This window comes from Nyctereutes procyonoides, unplaced genomic scaffold (assembly GCF_905146905.1).
Source record: "Nyctereutes procyonoides isolate TBG_1078 unplaced genomic scaffold, NYPRO_anot_genome, whole genome shotgun sequence".
NCBI classification, from domain to species: Eukaryota; Metazoa; Chordata; class Mammalia; order Carnivora; family Canidae; genus Nyctereutes; species Nyctereutes procyonoides.
The window spans coordinates 45,021,816-45,042,717 of NW_026575042.1; the positions used below are offsets into that span (position 1 = coordinate 45,021,816).

Below are 20,902 nucleotides of genomic sequence, written 5' to 3' on the forward strand. Positions count from 1 at the left end.
TATTCCAGGTTGCCATTTGAAAACTTGAGACAATTTAGATTCCCACCAATAGTGTCTGAGACTGTCTTTTTCCCCCAACCCTCCCCAATACTAGATATTACCAAATTTTAGTTAAATGATTAAAAAAAAAAAATCTAATGGCGGCTCCTGGGTGGTTGAGTCAGTTAAGCATCTGCCTTCAGCTTAGGTCATGATCCTGGGTTCCTGGGATCAAGCCCTGCGTTGGGCTCCCTGCTCAGGGGTGAACCTGCTTCTCCCTCTGCCTGCATTTCTCCCTGGTTGTGCACACTTTTCTCTGTGTCAAATAAATAAAACAAAATCTAAAAAAAAAGTCATTGAAATTGAGAACATCTTAAGATTTTTTGCCCTGTGTATGTGTGAACGTGTGCATGTGAATGCGAGAGTGAATTACATGTTAATGCTCTTTGCCCATTTTTATTTTTTAAAATATTTTTTTATTTTTTTGAGAGAGTGTGTATTTACACAAGCAAGAGTGGAGGGGTGAAGGGGCAGAAGGAGAGAGGGAAGCAGACTGTTCCCTGAGCAGGGAGCCCAGTGAGGGGCTCCGTTCCAGGACCTTGGGATCATGATCTGAGCCATAGGCAGATTCTTAACTGACTGAGTCACCCAGGTGCCCCTCTCTGCCCATGTTTAAATTAAAATGTCTATTCTTACTGATTCTAAGAACTCTCTATAGACTGGAAAAATTTATTATTTGCCATATTATATGTGTTTCGCGTCATTTTTCTGGCTTATACTTCATCTTTTAACTTTGTTTAAAGTTTAAGTAGTTTTGTTTACGTAGTTAAAAATTGCTATGCTTTCCTTCTATATCTGGGATCATGGTGAGAAAGTCCTTCCCTATTACAAGCTGAGATTTTTATGCTACATAAGTTAAAATACTTGTGTGTATGTGCCACAGAATGTTTTCAGGTTTTTCTTTCTTAAAATTCCACATTTAAGTACCATAAAACTATTATTGTCATTTAGGATGGCAGTCCCCTTTGGGAGGGTCATATTAGTTTTTAAGTTTTTTTAAAGATTTTATTTATTTATTCATGAGAGACACACACAGAGAGAGAGGCAGAGGCATAGGCAGAGAGAGAAGCAGACTCCATGCAGGGAGCCCGATGTAGGTCTTGATCCCGGGAACTCCAGGATCATACCGTGGGCCAAAGATAGACACTCAACTGATGAGCCACCCAGGCTAGTTTTTAATTTTTTGAAGATTTTAAATTATAAAAAAAAATTCCCAGCATTGTAGGACTATTTCTCACTGCAAAAATATTTAAATAGAAGAGACACATACAGAAGAAAAAGGAAAAGCCTTCCATTACCCTCTCTTCATCTATACATGTCAATCCCACTGTCCTCTTCAGCATTAAATACAGTGTGACCTTAAAGACCTTCAGATCTTTTTCTGAATATGTGGTGCTTTTTAGTTCATAAATTCATGAACTCAAAAAGTTCGTAAGTGATTACCATTTGTAGGTCTGAAAAGTTTCTTAATTTTTATAATGGAATCAATTCTAGCTAATTTACCCAGAAAAGTATTTATGAGGGGATAAAGATGTCTAGAGTATCATATTCTGGAGAGGCAGTTTCCAGATTGTCAGGAACAAAACACAGAACTTCCTTGTAGAAATTGCTTGAGAAAGGTTTGATGCAGCCACTGACCCCCAAAGCATAGCACCTTTTCTCCCATCAGGGAACCTCTGTGATCTTACCTCAAAACATTCTGCTTCTGCTGCTTCCCTAGCTAAGGAAATACTCTTTGCCAGACTGTTTTCACAAATCTAACATCTTGATTGTTCTGACTGTGGGCCACAGAGTTACTACCACATACTTTAGTGAAATACTAGCTATTATTGGAGGCTGGCTAATACAGTTTATAGATTTTGTTATTTTTGTTTTTTTAGTCTGCTTTGGAAAGATGGGATCCATAGTTTGGGGAAAGTGGGTTCAGAAAATTTGGGGGCACAATGAATGGCAGATACTCACTACAATGTTACTGTGTAATTGGACTCCCTGCACATCCTCACACTCAGCATTATGTCTTAGAGATCTTTCCACAGCTGCACCTATTAGGCACTGCATGGTATTCTGTAATATGAAAGACCATAGTTTATTAGTCATTTCCCATTAACAGATATTTTTGTTTCTTATCCACAAATAAATTATTTCTCTAGGATAGAGACTTACAGAAGCATAATTGATGAGTCAATGGGTGTGAACATCTGGAATTTTCTTAGATACACTAAATTACCTTTCCATAAGGCTGTACTGATTTATTCCCTTTAACAGTGCATGAGAATACCCATTTTTTTCTACACCCTTTTCAATACTGGTTATTATCAGTCTTTTTAACCTTTGCCAATCTGATGGGCGAAAAGTATTATCTTGTTTTAATTTGCATTTCTCTGCTTACGGATGATTTTGAGCTAGCAGCCTTTCTTTCATTGCGCTTAAGGAGTCAAACCATCCTTTTACTAAAGAGCCTTTCTGCTTAGTAAGGTTGTTTTAAAGAGTTGCATTAACTCCTGATAACCATAGTCTTACTGGTGTTCCTCTATTACTATGCTATTATAAACTCAGTTTACATTTAAAAGATGTTTTGACAAATTTGCTTATTCACTGCCAAAGAAAGAATAGTTTTAAGGATCTGCCTGCTTTTTTCCCATTGTGACAATATAGGGCAAGCCCAGGAAGTGAGATACAGGGGCAGTAAGGAGAGAATGGTTCTAACAAATTGTTAGATCATTATGGATGGGTCTTATATTTGCATAGCTGGCTTGCCATTGCCCAGAATCAGAATTCACAAATGGTAGCCTGTTCATTATTGTTTACAAGGAGAACTTGATGGTGATCAAGTGGGGATGGTTCTCTATAGTGAAATGTCTATAAAACCAATTAAGTATGTTAAAAATAGTTTTTGTAGGCATAAATTCTGTATCGTAGGTTTTATGATATTCTTGGATTCTGCCATTTATAAGAGATCAGATATATATGGTATAACACATGTCAGTTGAAATTCTGTGTTTACATTCCATGTACATATGCTCCAATATTAAGCTAATGGTATTTAGAGGTTTTCAACCCCCACTGTCATTTAAAAATATAATCAAGTATATAAAAATCAGAGAGCCAAAGAAAACTTGAGCTTTAATATAAAAATGTGAATCTTGCATGGATTAAAGTATGGCATGCTAGGGTTAGAGAAGTTTTATTTTTTTTAAGGATTTATTTACTTGAGAGAGAGGGAGAGCACAAAGTGGGGGAGAAGGGGAGAGGGAGGAGAAGCAGACTCCCTGCTGAGCAGGGAAATAGTTTGAAAATAGTAGTGTTGTAGAAGTTTTAAAAGAAAGATTTGATATTTTTACCTGGGGTGAACTCTTGTGTTTTCAGTTATAGCTTTTGACTGGCTGTTTTTTGTTTTGTTTTGTGTCTGTTTTGTGGCTGTATCTTAGATATGAAGGGAAGATGTATGGCATCAATTTGTTCCCTAAAGTCTAAATACCTTGAAAGAGGCCTGGCAATGAACTACTGTGTGGTGTGGTCCTTGTCCAGAGTTAGACACTCACAAGGAATTAGTTTCCGTTAGTCTTCATTAGACCTTCTTCTGTTCATCCAAAAACTTGTAAATTTTTCGCATATCCCCTACTCCATGCTCATGAGGTCTTTAATCTACCCAGAATGGTATAGTGTAAAATAGGTCTCTATTCTTACCTTTTTGAAATAACCAACTATTAAAGCATCAGTGAACAGGCAAGGTTTTACTTGTAGATTTGTCATGCTTGCAGGATCTCCTGCTAGACTCTTGGTTTATTATTAATATAGTTAGAATAATTTAGTTACACACTGAAGGCTAGTCTCAGAAGGATCAAACTATTCTAGGTTTCTTATTTATATACTTTTAAGAAGTGACTGCATAACTAAAGTAGATAATGATGATTATTAAAAAATTGAAAACCAGATTTATCTCTAAGGAAGCCTTTGTAAAGCTAGCATCAGATTTCCTGAGTACAGCTATCAATGGTAAATCTTATTTTCAGCAAAAATCTTTTAGACTAGATATACCGTGATCATTGTATACAGTGTTTTTCTCATCTAGTACTTAGTGTATGTTCTTCATGTTGATAAGGAGAAGACATAGAGGATGAAGGTCATGGGATGCAAATGTGTCCTTGACTGTATCATTCCATAGTTTGTACCTTTTATGATATATGTATTCTTATATATGGTTTATTTCTCCTGATCAGTATTCTTAAATTAGTACCCTGTGTTATCACTAGTTAATTTTCCCCAAACTAGACTTATTATCTGAAAATTTATTTATTTATTTATTTTATTTATTTATTTATTTATTTTTATTTATTTACGATAGTCATACAGAGAGAGAGAGAGAGAGAGAGAGAGAGAGAGGCAGAGACACAGGCAGAGGGAGAAGCAGGCTCCATGCACCGGGAGCCTGACGTGGGATTCGATCCCAGGTCTCCAGGATCGCACCCTGGGCCAAAGGCAGGCGCCAAACCGCTGCGCCACCCAGGGATCCCTTATTTGAAAATTTAAACTTCAGGACTCTCTTGGAAGAAATGATTTTGTTTAATACAAAGTCTTGAAATTAAAAGTTTTTTTTTTCTCTAGTGAAGGAAAATGCAAATATTGCAAGGAAACATGATTGTTTGGATGCCTTATTTGTTTTTGTTTTTTTAAATATTTTATTTATTTATTCACAAGAGACACAAAGAGAGCGGCAGAGACACAGGCAGAGGGGAGAAGCAGCTCCATGCAGGGACCCTGATGTGGGACCTGATCCCGGGACCAGGATCATGCCCTGGGCCGAAGACAGGCTCTAAACCGCTGAGCCACCCAGGGATCCCCCTGGATGCCTTATTTGTTTGTTTGTTTTTTAATTTTTATTTATTTATGATAGAGAGAGAGAGGCAGAGACACAGGCAGAGGGAGAAGCAGGCTCCATGCACCGGGAGCCCGACGTGGGATTCGATCCCTGGTCTCCAGGATCGCGCCCTGGGCCAAATGCAGGCGCCAAACCGCTGCGCCACCCAGGGATCCCCTGGATGCCTTATTTGTGATGCTTCTTTGTTTTCTTTGTAGGGAAGATGCTTAAGAGCAGCTACTTGTATTTTCCCTTCCAGAACACTTGATAGTTTTGTGACATGAAGGAGTCTTGGTTAGACTGGATATACTTAGCTTCCTCACTCCAAGAAACTGTTGACTGTGATGATATCACCTTCACTTTGTAGTCTATAACAAAGGTTAGAGTTCCTCTTTCAAGGGATAAATAGAAAATGGAACCATTAAATTAAGAAGTAACACCACACCTGTTTATACAAAAAATAGGAATTCTAAAATCAATACATTTTTTCAAATGCACAAAGGTATAAAAAAGAATGCCTCCTCAGTGAATTTTGAGCTTTTAAAATCTTTTCCTGTTAATTTCAAAGGTAATGATTGCTCATTCATTTTTTAATTTTACTAGGGAATAGAGCATTTCATTAGGTGTGGAGAATAGCAAAAATTATTTCATTTTGACAATTTATTACTTGGAGAAGTGTGGAGGTAGGGAGAAAGAGTAAGGGGGTGGAGGACCTGAAGGAAAGCATGGAAAGTCTACACATAACCCTCCCAGCTCATGTAGAATTCCCCAAATCCAACCTTGGCTTTTTTTCTTCCAGTTTGGGCCCTAGTCTCGTCCATCATCCTTGGACCCACCCACATTGTACTATTTAGTTTCCAACCACATGTAAGTCAAAGAAGGCTAACATGTCTGATCTCCTAACTCAGCACACCCTGCACTTCCCTGTTTGATTACTGCGCATCTTTGTTTTGTTCACTTAGTAGTGTTCATTAGATTTTCTTGCTGGCTTTCTCAATTTGATATAAAAGTAATTTTTAATTTTTCTTCCCATGAAAATATATTTTTCTAATTATAAGCAATATATGCTCATCATAAAAATTAAGATGATATAGGACATTTTTAAAGAAGAATATGAAAATCATACATAATTCTACAACCAAGAGATTATCTCTTTCAATTGCAGATAGGATCGATTCCTTTTTCTATTGCTTCATTTATTGATGTATAGAAATGCAACGGATTTTTGCACATTGATTTTATATCCTGTGACTGCTGAATTCGTGTATGCATTCTAGCAATTTTTTTTGGTGGAGTCTTTGGAGTTTTCTACATAGAGTATCATGTTGTCTGCAGATAGTGAAAGTTTGACTTCTTCCTTGCCAATTTGGATGCCTTTTATTTCTTTTTTGTTGTCTGATTGCTGAGGCTAAGACTTCCAATACAATGTTAAATAGTAATGGTGAGAGTAGATATCCTTGTTCTGTCCCTTGTTGATTTTTCTACTTAGATGATCTATCCATTGCTGTAAGTAGGGTGTTAAAGTCTTATACTGTTATTGTATTCTCACCAATGAGTGTCTTTATGTTTGTTATTAATTGATTTACATATTTGAGTGCTCCCAAGTTGGGTACATAAATATTTACAATTGTTAGATATTCTTTTCCCTATTTCTTTAAAAAAGATTTGACTTAATTAATTAATTAATTAATTTGAGACAGAGAGTGAGCACACAAACACACAAGCAGGGCAGAGAGGGGTGGAAGCAGGGTGCCTGCTCAATCCCAGGGAGTGTAGGGCTTGGTTCCGGGACTCTGGGATTATGACTTGGGCCTAAGGCAGCTGCTTAACTGACTAAGCCATCCAGGTGCCCCAATTGTTAGATCTTCTTCATGGTTAGACCCCTTAATTACGATGTAGTACCCTTCTTGATCTCTTGTTGCAGTTTTTGCTTTAAAATCTGTTTGTCTGGGCAGCCCTGGTGGCACAGCGGTTTAGTGCTGCCTGCAGCCTGGGGTGTGATCCTGGAGACATGGGTTCGAGTCCCATGTCAGGCTCCCTGCATGGAGCTTGCTTCTCCCTCTGCCTGTGTCTCTGCCTCTCTCTCTCTGTCTGTGTCTCTCATGAATAAATAAATAAAATCTTTAAAAAAAATCTGTTTGATGTAAGTATGGCTACTCTAGCTTTCTTTTGACATCCATTAGCATGGTAGATGGTTCTCCATCCCCCGACTTTCAATCTGCATCTGTATTTAGGTCTAAAATAAGTCTCTTGTAGGTGGCATATAGATGGATCTTGTTTTTTTTTTTTTTTTAATCCATTCTGATACCCTGTGTCTTTTATTGGAGCATAGTCCATTTACATTTGGAGTGATTATTGAGAGAGATGAATTTAGGGCCATTGTGTTACCTGTAGAATTAGTGTTTCTGGTGATTTTTCTCTGGTCCTTTCTAGTCTTTGTTGCTTTTGATCTTTTTTTTCACCACTCAAACAGTCTCCCTTAAACTTTCTTGCAGGGCTGGTTTAGTGGCCACAAACTCCTGTAGTTTTTGTTTGTCTAGGAAACTCTATCTTTCCTAATCTGAATGACAGCCTTGCTAGATAAAGAATTCTTGGCTGCATATTTTTCCCATTCAGCATGTTGAATTATTTCCTTCCACCTCTTCCTGACCTGACAAGTCTCTGTGGACAGATCTTCTGCGAACCTAATCTGTCTTCCCTTGTTGGTTAAGGACCTTCTTTCCCTTGCTACTTTCAGGATTCTTTCCTTGTCTGTGTATTTTGTGAATTTGACTATGATATGCATTGAGAATGGCTGGCTTTTGTTGAATTTAATGGGAATTCTCTGTGCTTCTTGGATTTTGATGTCTGTGTCCTTCCCCAGATTAGGGAAGTTTTCAGCTATAATTTGTTCAGATAAACCTTCTGCCCCTCTTCATCTTCAGGGACTCCTGTGATTCCCATGTTATTACGTTTTACTAAGTCACAGAGTTTTCTAAGTCTGTCTTCATGGTTTATTACATTTCTTTCCCTCTTTTTTTTGGCTTCATTATTTTTCATAATTTTATCGTCTTTTTTTTAAATATATATTTTTTTAATTTTTAAAAATTTATTTATGATAGTCACACACACACACACAGAGAGAGAGAGAGAGAGAGAGAGAGAGAAAGAGAGAGGCAGAGACACAGGCAGAGGGAGAAGCAGGCTCCATGCACCGGGAGCCCGATGTGGGATTCGATCCCTGGTCTCCAGGATCACGCCCCGGGCCAAAGGCAGGCGCCAAACCGCTGCGCCACCCAGGGATTCCCCATAATTTTATCTTCTTTATCACTGATTTGCTCCTCTGCTTCGTCCATCCTCAGTTTTATGGTCTCCATTTGTGTTTGCATCTTGGTAATAGTATTTTTAATTTTGACCTGAGTAGATTTTAGTTCTTTTTTCTTTGTAGTAAGGGATTCTCTAATGTTTTCTATGCTTTTCTTTTCAAGTCCAGCTAATATCCTTATAATCAATGTTTTAGATTCTAGTTTAGACATGTTATTTATATCTCTACTGATTAAATCCTAGCCATGAGTTCTATCTTACGTTCTTTCTTTTGGGGTGAATTCTTATGTGTTGTCATTTTGTCCAGAAAGAAAAGAAGAAAGAAAAAAAAAAACAATTTAAAAAACAAACCCCAAAAACAAAGAGTAAAAACTTTGTTTTTACAAAAAAGAAAAAAGAAACAAAAAGAAAAAAAAAACCCAAACAAGGAAATAAGAAATGAAAACAAACCCTAGATCCTGAGTGTGTTTTGGTCTGCTTGTATAAAGAATCTGGATCCCAACATAAAAGATAAAGGAGGATAAAATGAAAGTAGACAAAAAATACATATAAAAAGTATATGTATATAAATCTAGAAAATTAATAAAAGGAATTGGAAAGCATAAGAAATGAAAAAATAACAAAAAGAAATAGGATTTTCTTTTTTACTTTTATTCTCTATTTCCCCGAGAGCTGAAGCTTTGCAGCCCTCCATGATCAATAAACTTGAGGGAAGCTAGTTGTTTGTGCTGGTCTTCTGGGGGAGAAGCCTGCTGTACTCACTCTCAGGCTGACTTGTTCTAGTGGAAATGCTTCTCCCAGACGCAGGGGTGTGGGGCTTGGTGTACGCCTCTCGGTGTCCACTGAGTGGCACTGTTTTGGTCCCTGAAGTGATTCAGCACTGATGGGCAGGATGAAAATGGCTATGTCTTGTTCTCTAACCTGGGAGCTAAAAGTTTGCTCTGCCTACTCTTCAGTGAATCTTCACAGAAAAGCCCTCAATCACCCTATTTGTCTTCGATATCAATCTCAATCCTGCATTCACCTTGCTCGAGTGGAGCCTTTTTATCTCAGGCCTCTGACTGATTTCCAGAACTCCAAATTGCAGTGATGCCTGCGAGGCAGACCTGAACTATTCCTCTGGGGCAGGGTCTTGTTGGCACTTGTTGCCTGAGGAAATCAGTCCCATGAGGGGAGGCGGTTTGCAGTTTATAGCAGAAAGCTAGCACCGAGACCTGCTTTTAATGCCCAAGAAATCGTTGCCAAATCCAATGTCATGAAGCTTTTCCCTTATGTGTTACCTAAGAGTTTTATATATTAGCTCTTAGGTCTTTGAGTTAATTTTTTATATGGTACAAGATAAGAGTCCAATCTTACTCTTTTGCATGTGGATATCCAGGTTCCCCAATACCATTTGTTGAAAGAACTATCCTTTCTTTGAATGGTCTTGGTACACTTGTCAAAGTCATTTGACTTATATGTGAGTGTTTATTTCTGAGCTATCTATGCTTTTTTTCTTTGGTCTTTTAGTCTGTGTTTACATCCGCACCCATATACTATTTTGATTACTGTAGCTTTATAGTATATTTTGATTTTTTAAATTTTTATTTATTTTTGAGAGAGAGTGAGTGAGCACACAGGGGCCTGGGGAGGAGCAGAGGGAGAGGGAGTGAAAGAGAATCTTAAATTGTGGAGCCTGATGTGTGGGGCTCAGTCTCACAACCCTGAGATCATGACTTGAGCTGAAATTAAGAGTCAGGAGCTTTAGCCAACGGAGCCACCCAGATGCCCTGCTTTGTAGTAAGTTTTAAAGTCAGGAAGTATGAGAGCTCTGAATTTGTTGTTTTTTTTTTTTAATATAATTTTGACAATTAGAGGTCCCTTGAGGTTCCATATAAATTATAGGATGGATTTTTCTATTTCTACAAAAAAAAATCATTGTAATTTTGATAGGAATTGTATCAAATTTATAGATTGCTTAGGGCAGTACTGACATCATAGCCATATTAAGTCTTATCAATCCATGATAGAATTGACATCCATAGTATGTCTATTTTTGTCTTTTAATTTCAGCAACATTTGGTAGTTTTCAAGGTGTAAGTCTTTTGCCACTTTGGTTAAGTTTATCTCAAGTATTTTATTCTTTTTGATGCTCTTGTAAGTTGAATTGTTTTATTGATTTCCTTTTGGAATTGTTCTTTGTTAGAGTTTAGGAATGCAACTGATTTTTGCATGTTGATTTTGTATTGTGCAACTTTGCTGAATTTGTTTATTGGTTGTAATTATATTTTAATTCTGATCTTTATGGTTTTCTACATATAAGATATCATGTCATCTGCAAAGAGGTAATTTTACTTCTTCCTTTTCAATTGGAATGCCTTTTATTTCTCTTTCTTGCCTAATTGTTCTGGCCAGGATTCCCAGTACTATGATGAAAAGGAGTGGTATGGGGCACCTGGGTGGCTCAGTTGGTTAAGTGTCTGACTTTTGGTTTTCAGCTCAACTCTTGATCTCCAGGTCATGAGATCAAGTCCCGTGTCAGGCTCCATGTACAGTGGGGAGTCGGCTTCCCCTCTTCCTCTCCCTCTGCTCCTCCCCCCTACTCACATACTGTCTTTCTTAAGTAAATAAATCTTAAAAAAAAAAAAAGTGCTAAAAGTGTGCATCCTTGTCTTGTTCCTGATCTTGAAAGAAAAGCTTTCAGTTATTTGTTATTGAGCATATGTTAAATGTGTGTGTGTTTTTAAATATATGCTCTTTATTATGGCAAGTCAGTTTACCTCTCTCTCTCTCTCTCTCCTCTCTCTCTCTCTCTTTTGTTTTTTTTAGTTTCCTGGGTGTTTTTATCATGAGAGGGTGTTGGATTTTGTCAAGTATGTTTTCTACATGCATTGATGATTTTTTTATGAATTGAGATGATTGAGAGATTTTTTTCTCCCTACATTCTATTAATGTATATTATATTTATTTTCATATATTGAACCATTCTCTCATTCTAGGAATAAATCCAATTTAGTTATGGTATATAATACTTTTAATATGCTGTTGAAGTTGGTTGAGGATTGAGGATTTTTGCATTGTTCTTTATAAGGGATATTGGAATGTAGTTTTTCTTGCTTGTGGAGTCTGACTTTGGTATAAGGGTAATGCTGCTGTTACAGAATGTGCAGGAAGTGTTCCTGTCTCTTCGGTTCTTTGGAAGACTTTGAGAAGGATTGGTGTTAATTCTTCTTTAAATGTTTGGTGGACTTCACCAGTACGTGGCTTTTGGGATTTTCTTTCTTAGGAAGTTTTTGATTATTGATTCAATTTTCTTACTAGTAATGGATCTCAACAAATTTACTATATCTTCATGATTCAGTCTTGGCAGGTTGTGTGTTTTTAGTTATTTGTGCATTTCTTCTGTTATTCAATTTTTACTCTACATTGTTCATAGTGCCCTCTTATAAACCTTTATTTCTATAAAATAGGTAGTAATGTTCTCTTTCTTTAATGATTTTAGTTATTTGAATCCTCTTAATCAAACTTACAGTTTGTCAATTTTGTTGAACTTATTTGAAGAACCAACTCTAGTTGTCACTGATTTTCTCTATGTTTTAAAGTTTTTATTTATTTATTTTAGATAGAGTATGAGCAGGGTAGGAGCGAGAGAGAGAGAGAGACCATCTCCAGCAGACTCCATGCTGAGTGCAGAGGCAGAGATGGGGTTCAATCCCAGGACTCTGGGATCATGACCCTGAATAGAAACGAAAGTCAGACGCTTAACCAACTGAGCCACCCAGGTGCCCCCTCTATTTTTTTATTTTTATTTTAAGATTTTTATTGATTTATTCATGAGAGGCACAGAAAGAGAGAGAGGCAGAGACACAGGCCGAGGGAGAAGCAGGCTCCATACAGGAAGCCCGATGCGGGACTTGATCCAGGGACTCCAGGATCACTCCCTGAGCCGAAGGCAGGAGCTAAACCGCTGAGCCACCCAGGGATTCCCCGCCCCCATTTTTTAAATAATTTTTAAAATAATTGCACTGTATCTCTGCTATAATAATTATTCCCTTGTTTCTGCTAGTTTTGGATTCAGTTCTTATTCTTGTTTCTTAGAGTGTAAACTTAGGTTGTGGATTTGCAATCTTTCTCACTTTTTCAATGTAAGCAATTACAGCTGTAAATTTCTTTCTTGGAGCTACTTTTGCTACATTGCCTAAGTTTTGGTATGTTGTGTTTTTATTTATATTTGTCTCAAAACATTTTCTAATTTTCCTTGTTAATTCTTCTTTGACATCTTCATTATTTTTTTTTAAAGATTTTATTTATTTATTCATGAGAGACACACACAGAGAGAGGCAGAGACACTGGCAGAGGGAGAAGCAGGCTCTCTGCAGGGAGCCTGACGGGGGACTGGATCCCGGGTCTCCAGGATCACGCCCTTGGCTGAAGGCGGCGCTAAACCACTGAGCCACTCAGGGATCCTGACATCTTCATTATTTTTAAAATGCCCTTAGGTTTGAACTTTCCCTCCCTCCATCCTTCCACCCTTCCTTTTTTCCTTCCTTCCTTCCTTTCTTTTTTTTTTTTTAAGATTTATTTATTTTTTTAATGATTTTATTTATTCATGAGAGAGAGAGAGAGAGGCAGAGACATAGGCAGAGGCAGAAGCAAGCTCCCCAAAAGGAGCACAATGTGGAACTCGATCCTGGATCCCGGGATCATGCCCTGAGCCAAAGGCAGACCTTCAACCGCTGAGCCACCCAGGCATACCATAAAGATTTATTTATTTATTTATTTATTTATTTACTTACTTACTTACTTACTTACTTACTTACTTACTTATTTATTTATTTATTTATGAGAGAAAAACAGAGCACAAGTAGGGAGGTGCAGGGCAGAGGGAGAGAGAGAAGCAGATTCCCCACTGAGCAGGGAGCCCAATGCAGGGCTTAATCCCAGGACCCTGAGCTGAAGGCAGATACTTAACTGACTGAGCCACCTAGGCGGACTCCTAGCAGCTGCTTTGAAGGAACAGTTTCTTCTAGTCTTTTGAAATAATCTCTTCGATAATAAGGATATTCTTCTATATCCTGCACTTTTTAAAAAAGATTTTATTTATTTGTTATTTGAGAGAGGGTGGGTGCAGGAGAGCGGGAGAGAGAGAAAACGCGAGTGACAGGTGGTGGGTAAAAGGCAGAGGGAAAGGGAGAAGCAGACTTCCTGCTGAGCAGGGAGCCTGATGTAGGGCTTGATCCTACAACCCTGAGATCATGACCTGAGCTACTCAGGTGCCCCTATCCTCGGCTTTTGTAGAGATACTGTTTGCATATTAAGAGGATTTCTAATTTGAGACTTTATATGATTTATCTTATAGTTGGTGACCACTCACTTTTTATATTAAATATTGAGGATGTATGTGTATTCAAAATGACTGCAATTTTGTAGGAATATTTTCTCAGTCTTGTCTGAGCAGTTTTACCAATTAGATATGAATAGATGAATAGATATTAGAGCTGTATTCAGAATTTATAAATTGAAAAGTTGATAAATGTAAAACCAGGAAGGAGAATGTTACGTTTGAGGTCCTCACAAACAAGTACTTTATCGTATTCATTTCTGTTGTAGTACAGTGTCTGGCATAGAATGTAAATATCCCAAAGGCAGGATCTTTATCTCTGGCAGTACCTGAATTAGAGTAGGGATTCAGCAAATTGGTTCAATGAACCTGTATATCAGTAAATAGAGAATTAAAATGACAATGTTTCAGGTTGATCTGTTGGTAATAAATTACGAAGTAAGAAATAATCAAAATGTCCATAAATACATTGAACAGTTTGCCTCCTCAGGGGTTCATTAGTGTTCTTCAGTGAGCATGAAAAACCATATTTAAGAATCTGATAGCCTGATGTTTGTTGTGTTTAGGGTGATTTATGTCATCTGTTTTCTGCTTGCCCTCAGAAGTTCTGTGGAAAAAAAGTTAAAATAAAAAATTCCAACCTCAGGATTTATTTTGCTATCTGACAGTAGGAAGTATTTTGGAGGTAAACCAATGTCTTGTGATCACTTTCATGCCTTGATGACTAGCTTGTCTTGTTTTATATATCTCATTTAGGAGTATTTTTCACATTTAGTACCTCTTACAGATTAGAGATGCAAAACTGTCAACAGTTATTTGGCATCAGGGGGAACCTGATGTTGAACCACAACTGCTCATGATTATTTCTTACTTTTTATTCAGTATAGTTTTCACTTGACCACTATTCCCTAAAATATCTTCTCCCAAACTGAACATATTTTACTTGTAATTTTTGGCGTAATAATACTGTAGACGCTAAGAGAATTTGCTTTGTAATGGAATCTAAAAATGACTCCTTGTATAAATCAGGGGATTTTTTTTTCTTTAAAGATTTATTTACTTTAGAGAGAGGGCATATGAGTGGGGGCAGGAGCCAGGAGTAAAAGGAGACAAGCAGACTCCCCCATCAGCGGGGACCCCAACATGGTGCTTGATCCTAAGACTCCTGAGATCATGACCTGAGCCAAAATCAAGAGTTGGATGCTCAACCTGCAGATCTACCAGGTGATCCAGCAAGGAATCTTTTCTTAAATAAATTTAATATATGTTAGAATAAATGTATTGAAAGAAAGTAAAAATTTTACTGATAGATTCTATATATATAGAAATATCTTTGATTTGATGCTACCAGCTTCTTGACAACTTGTAATTCACTCTACACTGTGAGCTTTTTTCTTTGCAAGTATATTTGTTTAGCACAAATATCATCATTGTAATAATAACAAATAATAAAAATAGAACTACTCTATGATCCAGTAATCACACTACTGGGTATTTACCCCCAAAATACAGAAACATTTAATCAAAGGGATACATGCACCCACATGTTTATTGTAGCATTATTTACAATAGCTAAATTATGAAAGCAGCCCAAATATCCATCCATAGATGAATGGATAATAAAGATGTGGTATACAATGGAATAAAAAAAACACAAAAAAGAATGAAATCTTGCCATTTGTAATAACAAGGATGGAGCTAGAGAGTATAATGCCAAACGAAATAAATCAGTCAGAGGAAGACAAATACCATATGATTTCACTTGTGTATAATTTAAGAAACAAAACAAATTGAGGTATCACGCATAGGTGGCTCAGTTGGTTGAGCATCCAACTCTTAGTTTCGGCTCAGGTTATGAATCTCAAGGTTGTGGAATTGAGCCTTGAGTTGGGCTCTGCACTCAGCATGGAGTCTGCTGGAGATTATCTTCCTCTCCCTTTGTTCCTCCCACTGCTCTCTCTATCTCTCTCTCTCTGATAAATAAAATCTTTAAAAAAATTAAAAATAAAGATAAAAAAGAAGAAAAAGAGAGACAAACCAAGAAATAGACTCTTAACTATAGGAACCAGAGGGGAATTGGGGAGTGTGGATAGGTGAAATAGCTGAAGGGTATTGAAGAGTACACTTATCATGATGAGCACTGAATAATATGTAAAATTATTGAATCACTGTATTGTACACCTAAAACTAATATAACACTGTATGTTAACTATACTGGAACTAAAATTAAAAACTTGATTGATAGGGGCACGTGGGTGGCTCAGTGGTTGAGCATCTGTTTTTGGCTCAGGTCATGATCCCGTGGTCCTGGGATCAAGTCCCACATCGGGCTCTCCGCAGGAAGCCTGCTTCTCCCTCTGCCTGGTCTCTGCCTGTTTCTCTGTGTGTCTCATGAATAAATAAAATCTTAAAAAAAACTTTAATTGATAAAAATGAAATAGCATTATAGAATAATCTTTGGTCTCACCAATCTCACTGAAATAATTTCTTTTTGTATTTCTATTAAATTTGAAAGACATTGTGTTCTTAAAGAAAAGAAACATTATTTGAGTCAGTTTGACTCATAGCACCATCAATTAGCAGCTGAATCTTGAGTATGTTATCTTCTCTGAAGTTAAGGACTTTCTTCTCCAAAATAGGGATGATAATGCTTATGATTTGTGATCCTCAGTTGTGAGCATAAAGCTGTCTGTGTGTTCTAGGACTTCAATTTAGTTATGATAGTTAACTTCAATAGCAGCGAATGACTTGAAAAGCCACTTTTCTACATATCCATTTTCTACAGAATACAATGAAAGATGGTGGGATAATAGGATAATAGAAAGGTATAACAAGAAGAAAAAAGGTAACCTAGACTGCTAATAATTTTAATAATAAGCACATGTGAACTTTTGCCATAGAGGTGGTGATTATATTAGCACAATGCCAAAATTATTAGAGTGCTAGACTGAGAATATTTAATCCCTGTCTTTGTGGAGATGAGTGTTGTGCTCAAATGGGAAGAACATTGACTTTGGGGTCAGTGTTACTAGGCTTCACATTATGATTCTATCACTATGTGTGTTATTCAGCTTCTTTAAATCTGTCCAGTTGTCTATAAAAATACATATCCAAAGCATTAGTGGAAGGAAGGTAGCTGCTATTTATTATTTTTTCCCATATTTTGGGTTTTGTTTTCCCCTGCCCCTTTTTTTCTAGTTTTTTAAGATGAATATTGAGGCCATTTATTTGAGGCCTTTTCTTCTTTTCTAATATACGTACTTAGTGCTATAAATTTCCCTCTATGTTAGTTGTGACCTACAAATTTTGGTAAGCTGTGTTTTAATTTTCATTCACTTCAAATGTTTAGAGCTAATTTGGTCCACTTCTGAGGCAATAGTCTTCTGAGGACTCTATGTAGTGCTCCATATTATGAAGTTTTCCCACTCTGGCTGATAAGAATACAATTCCCAACCGTGTATGCGCTCCAGGGATTATTCTATTTAATCCTTTCTTTCTCAGTTTTGGTAGCTCCCTCTTAAAAAACGCAGATTACTACTCAGCCAAGAACTTGAGTGGACACCTCTGCATGTATCTAGAGCCCTCTCTTCTTTGCAGCTCCCTTATACCCAATATGGTGCCCCAGAAAACCTTAGCTGCCTTGGCCTCTCCAATGAACTCTGTCTCCTCAACTCATTGAGACCCCTAGACTCTGTTGAGTTCTCCTGTCCTATGCTGAGGCTTAGACTCTCCTCCAGATAGTGAGCTGAGGTATTTGCAGGGCTCATTGCATTTATTTCTTTCTTCTCAGCAATTGCTGTCTTGTGCTGTTATCCATTCTCTGAAAGCTGATATTTCAGCTTCTGTTTAATTTTCTAGTTATTTAAAGCAAGAGGATAAAGCTAGTCCCTGTTACTCTATCATGGCTGGAAAGTAGAAGTTCATTTTAGCATCTAGTAGGTAAAATTTATTGGAGTGAATTGTCAAAAAAAATTGTCAAGATGGGTGATTTTAGAACTGTGTATTGATGTTATATAAATCTTTATGCTTTTTTAAATTTTTTATTTTTAATCTCAGTGCAGTTAATAAATATAATCTGGGGCTTTTTTAAGGTTTGACATTTCTAGAATATTAATAGGAATCAAATTTTGTTTCTCATGCTTTTTGAACCTTTTCAGAAATATGTTTTAAAAATTATATAGTTGGTCTAAATAGTATTTGCTGACTTAGCACTCCTAAGTATTTTAATGTTTTCAGTTATTTATGGGTTCATTGTATTTTTGTGATATCTTTTAATCACATATTATAAAGATCTAAAATCTAACTCCTTGATACGTTATATAACCAAAAAAGATTATTGGGAATTCTAACAATATATAATTGTAATTCTAACAATATACAAGGTGAGATGTAACTTTGAGATGAAAGATACTCAGTTAACTGATTTTAAAAATGCTACAAATGTAATATCTAGATTTGTGAGGGTTTTTTTAAACAGTCTTTTCTTATAAGAAGTTAAGGGGCTTAACTTTTAATTAGTATATAACCCTCAAATTTCTGTCTTATTTAGTGCTTTCCTCAGTGATGTGCAGAAAGACACAGAAGGTATGACTCAAATTTGCAAGTGGCATGAAGCTTGGAATGGTTAAAATACTAATGTTTTACCTTTGAGTCTTAAAAGATAGGCACTGAAAAGAGGAGAAAAATAGCTTAGTAGTAGCATATGTCAAATTTGTTGAGACAACTGTGACATGTTTGCCAGAAACATCAATACATCAATTATAGTGCTGCAATAGAAGTATGCTGTCAAGAGCAGGCTAAAGGGTGATAGTTCCTATTGCTGCCTTTTTTGTTGTTGATGTGTTTATTAAAATTTTTTTTGAAATTTAGAAAAGCTGCAAAAATATTACAATTTCCATATACTCTATTCAGTTTCCTTTAGTGTTAATATTTTAGATAACCATGGTACATTTATCAAATCTAAGAAATTAACATTTATATAATAAATTAAATAAAGTACAGACTTCTTTCAGATTTCACAGGTTTTTCCACTGATAATCTTCTTGCATTCCAGGATCCAATCCTGGCTATCTGTTGTTATGCTGGTCAGATCACTTATGTTAGTCTAGCTGATTTTTGGCCCCAAATTAAAATACAGTAAAGTTTTAGAACCAAGTCAAATGCCACTTTTGATGTTACTTCCCTCCCATAGTTTGAGTGATTTGCTGTGTTCTATGGAGTTATACTGTGTGTTGTTTATACTTTGTTTTCTCTTATTGGATCTGTTAGTCCCTAGCCAAGTAATTATTATTGGAAGGAACTCAGTCTTATCCATCCTCTTAGAAAGAGCCGTCATGAAATGAGACCAGTGTGTTCAAATCATAGTGTTAAAGGAACTTAAAATAATATAAGTAGTGGTTAAAGGATATTTGACTGCATAAGATGAGCATAACCTCCAACTATTTTTGAAAAAGGAATTAAAAATATGTGAAAACTATTGGTAAATTTTGGTAGAATGATCTAATAAAGAATAGGGAAAGGAGCAGTTGGATATTTTTAAATCATAGAAAGTTGATATAAATAAATCCATCTGTCTCATCAGGAAAATGTTGGCTAATTAAGTATGATCAGTATAACTCTTTGTAAAAATTATGACAAAGTTCCCTTTGACATCTTCATTGTTTGAAGTATTTATATCAGATTTTGGAATAACCTTACTTGCCTTTTAGACTAACATTTTGTCTTGTTCATTTTTGTATATGTTCATTCTTCTTTTTGTTGCCCATTTTGTTTTTCACCTAGTTAGGTTTCGTTTTGTTTCATTTTGTCATCTTATGGAAGTAATATAATATAGTGGTTTATTTTTTTTTATTTTTTTTAAATAATATAGTGGTTTAGAATGTAGATTCTGGAGTCAGACTTCCTGGGATTGCGTGCTGCTGTGTATCCTTGGAGAAGTTACCTAACTTTTTGAGACTCATCTTTAAAATAAGGATAATAATAGTAGTTATCTCTTGGCTTATCATATAGATAAACTGAAAGAGCATAGTGCCCAGCACACAGTGTTGAGTGCCATGGCTCAACAAATGTTAACTGCTTGCTGGTTACTGCAATTAATTAATTTATAACTTCAGCTACTCATTACAAAATAACTCACCCTTCTCTGTCTCTTATGTTCTGCTTTCACTTTTATACTGTTAAAAAGGGAAAGATGCACTGCCTTGCTTTCAACATTTTTGTACTGCATATTCTTTTCTTAATTTTACTATTATATAGTTAGTGCAAACTGAAGGGAGGGCAAGTTAAGGCTGTTTTCAGCCTGAAACCATCTTTTAAGCAAAACCACTTTATCAAGTTATCTACCTATTTATGCATTTATTAACCAGTGTCATTTATTAATGAAAGTAATTTTTGTATAATGTTTATCCTGAAATATCGTAGTTCTAAATGCCTTCTGAAGCACTAAAGCAAAATTATACTCAGTTTGATTCTTATGTTTATTTTAAATATTCCAGTTAAAAAGAGGTAATCTAAACTGCTTTGGAAAGCTTGGAAGTATTTACTAAAGTTTGATATCCTATGATCCAGCTTGATATCCTCTGGTTCTACTTTTATGTACGTACTGAACAGATGTTAATGTCCATGGAATGTTTATAATAGCACTATATGTGCTAGCTCCTCACTAGAAATAGCCATCAACAGTAGAATACATTTTGGCATATTCGCACAATTTAATACTAAATAGGAATGGCAGTGAAAGATCTGCCAAGTGTATCTCAACAGTGTAGTTGCTGAACAGTAGGGTTGAATCTCACAGATACAGCACTGAGAGAAATAAGTCTAAAAGACCATTTACTATACTATACAGTATTGTTTATGTCAAGTGTAAAATTAGGCAAAAATGAAGCTGTTAGAAGTCTGTGTAGCGATATTAGGAATGGGGTTTGAGGAGCAGTGACTGGCAGGGAGGAAGGGAACTTCCAGAGTACTGTTAATATTTTGTTTCGTGATACCAGTATGTTCAGTTTGTGAAAATTCATCAAGCTGGAAAATTATATTTTGTATACTTTGTAGATAGTCACAAAAGCTTTCGAAAGAAATTGACATATTTATATATTATAAGCCTGTTGCATTTGATGATATCGAGGTGCCAGTCTGTATGTACTATTTTTATCCAGCATTCTTGTTTTAACATCAGGGAATTACAACAACAAAGAGAGGATACATGGCATCTAGTTTAAGTCTCCTAGGCCTTTGTAGTTTTCATGGGTTTCCTACGTGTTGGTATAAAGTGCCCCTGTCAGAAGGTAGAAATGAAAAGGAGCTTTGATTACAGAGCAAGCATCCTTTTAATAAGAGATTGGCCCTGAGAGGTGATAGTAGGCTGTGGACCTGGCTTAAGG

The 20,902-nt window shown here is 36.3% G+C and overlaps 1 protein-coding gene across 3 annotated transcripts in view; it reads left to right on the forward strand.

Annotated features, from left to right (window-relative positions):
• Window positions 1-20,902, forward strand: part of RNF13 (ring finger protein 13) — a 194,069-nt gene that overhangs the window by 80,711 nt on the left and 92,456 nt on the right. The window lies entirely within an intron of this gene.